Source organism: Orycteropus afer, unplaced genomic scaffold (genome assembly GCF_000298275.1).
Source record: "Orycteropus afer afer isolate SDZICR_OR568_19922 unplaced genomic scaffold, OryAfe1.0 scaffold00103, whole genome shotgun sequence".
NCBI classification, from domain to species: domain Eukaryota; kingdom Metazoa; phylum Chordata; class Mammalia; order Tubulidentata; family Orycteropodidae; genus Orycteropus; species Orycteropus afer.
The window spans coordinates 2,678,297-2,681,233 of record NW_006921690.1 but is presented as its reverse complement, the minus strand read 5'-3'; positions in this window follow the sequence as shown (position 1 = coordinate 2,681,233).

Sequence of the window (2,937 nt, the reverse complement as noted above, 5' to 3'; positions counted from 1 at the left end):
CTCTGCTTGGGAGAGAGAGGCACCAAGGTGGTGTGTCCCTCCTGGTGAAGGACAGAGTTGAAGTGAATTCTCCCTTCTTTCACACCAGTGTGTGCTGGCTAAGTCAGCAGGAATAGAATGACTCCTGTGCACCCTGGTTGCCCCAGGGAAGGGAGTCAGCTAAATGGGTGTCTCTTTCCCACGATAGTACATCTGAAGCCATGAGGCCAGGAGGAAGAGTTGTCTGAAGCAAGCAACACAGCAAAAGCTTCCCAGAGCTCAATTTGCCTTTTCCCTCCCCTACAGCATGCTCCTCTCTCAGGTTTCCTTCTCCATGTTTCATAAGTCACTGGCACTTTGGTGTAGATGAGGTTCGAACATGTCTGACACTCTACAAGCATCACTGGAAAGGGTGTATCCACAGAGACCAAGACTCAAAGGCAGAGGGCAGCACAGGCTTAACTCTCCCTCTCTCTCTTTTCAATCTATTGTGGCCTGGGTGAAAGCATATTTTGTTTTGCCTTTCAGTAGACTTGGACTTATGGTGACCTTTTGTGCATCAAGAGTGAAACTGTGCTCCATCGGGTTTTTAAGGCTGAATTTTCAGAAGTAGAGCACCAAGCCTTCCTTCCAAGGAGCCTTGAGGTGGACTCAAACCACTAGCCTTTAGGTTAGCGGGAGAGGACTACACAGGGACTCCTTTTTTTTTTTTTTTTTTTTTTTAAGATGAGTAATTTTTTCCCTCTCAGGGATATTGTAAAGACAAAATAAATTAATGGAAGTGAAAAAACTTCAGCCTATGCAAGTGTGAAGTTATTATTATTTGCCAATAAGTTAAACTGATGGAATGTTTTTGTTTGTAATATAAAGATGGACCCAAAGAGAAAGGCCTGCAGGAATTTCTCTCATGGAATTTCTTAAATAGCTTTCTTATGGAAGCCATTACATTTCCACCTGCCCTTCCCCTAGTCTTCATATTTCTGTTTAGTCAGTTGGAGTCTTAGAGGCAGGGATTCCCTGGGCCCTGGGCCCAGGGTGCCAGCCACAAGACTGTCTTAAACATCAATGTGATTATCCTTTTTCATTTTTTAATTTAATATAGTATTATCTGCCAGACCTATATGTGGTTGTGGGTACAGTCCCATTCACCTACCCACACCTGATCATCTTGCCTGTCTATATGTGTATTCACTCATAGATTAATGTGTGTTGTTACTGATAATGTAGGATTGTGTACTTAATAGCATTTACCTTTATTATCTGTAACTCTTGTACACCTCTCTGTGTCTTTCTTTTCCTTAGTGATATCATGTTGGTCATCCTTTTGTATATTGCCTTTCCCTTCACTCAAATTAACACATTTTTTAAGAAATGAAGACAGACTCCTGAAGATTCTGAAACTTACCCAAGTTCACAACACTTAGATGCAACTGAGCTAGGATCTGAAGCAGGCAGTCCTGCAGCAAGACTTAAGCCTGTGCCTCCACTACCCAGAGGCCAGAAGAACCAGATGGTACCCGGCTACTACTACCAACCACTCTGACTGGGACCACAGAATGCCCTGAAGAGAATGGGAGGAAAAGGTAGAATAAAATTCAAAATCATAAAAAGAGGCCAGACTTACTGGTCTGACAGAGACTGGTGGAACCCCAAGACTATGGCCCTTAGACACCCTTCAAACCTGGAACAGAACTCACTCCCAGGGGTCACTTTTCAGCCAAACAACAGACAGCCTAGAAAGTGAATGAAAACATTCTTGAGGAATGTAATCCTCAGAACAATTAACCACCCAAGACCAAAAGGGCAGCATTTTCCCCAAACTCAGAAGGCAGGAAGGAGCAGGAAGGAAGGAAGACTGGATATAAAGAACTCAGGGAGGAAGTGGGAGGAGTACTGTTACATTGATACTCAAATGGGTGATAATTAATAGTAATAAGGGTAAGGATGATGATGACAGTGATGGCCATATCAGCTAACAGCTATTGAAAGCATCCTTTATTCCAGGCATTCTCTTAAGTGTTCTATATGTAGGAATTCATTTAATTCTCACAATAACCTCATAAGGTAGATAGTCTTATCAACTTTAAGAGTTGGCACTGAATAGCTAAACTGCTTGTCAAATGTTACAAAGTTAGTAAATGGCAGAGTCAAAACTTGAATCCAGAAAGTTCTGAACCTGGAGCTTGGTCAATCCTTCGAAGGACTTGATCTTTATGTAAGGTTATTTTATGCTAGTAACGAACTTTGACATCGAGCATTTGGCCAAAAGAGTGGCTTTGCTTTGGGGAAGAAATGTCCAGAGAAAAGAAAGCTAATGCCTATTCCATAAAACCCAAAAACAATTTTCACCAAGTCATCACCAACTCATGGTGACCATACGTGTGTCAGAGTAGAAATGTCCTCCAAATGGTTTTCTTTTCTTTTTTTCACTTTTATTTTGGTGAAAACATGCACAACAAGACATTCACCAACCTAACAGCTTCCATATTTACAACCTTCCAAATGGTTTTCAATGACTGAATTTTTTTAGAAGTAGCTTTGCCTTTCTTCCAAGGTGCCTCTGAGTGAGCTCGAACCGCCAACCTCTGGATTAGCAGTCAAGCGCTTTAACCTTTTGCATCTTCCAGAGACTCTATTGCCCATTGCAAACAAGAGCCTGATGTAAGAAGCTACACAGGAGACTCGTGGAATTCTAGAATTTCAAAATTATTACCTGGTCCAGTGGTTCCAAGTCTGCTTCTGAATAACTTGTTCAAAATACAGATTTCCAAGTCTTATCCCTGATGATTATCATTCAGCAAGTTTGAGCAGGCCTAGGCCTCTGGATTTTTTAAAATACCCAGTCCATGTGCTCATGTCTAGTTGATGCCTGAACAGTTGCAGTGAAGGGGAATGTGTTCTTTCACACGGCTGTCTCACCATGGGACAGCTTTGACTCCTAGAAAGTTGGTCCTTTAT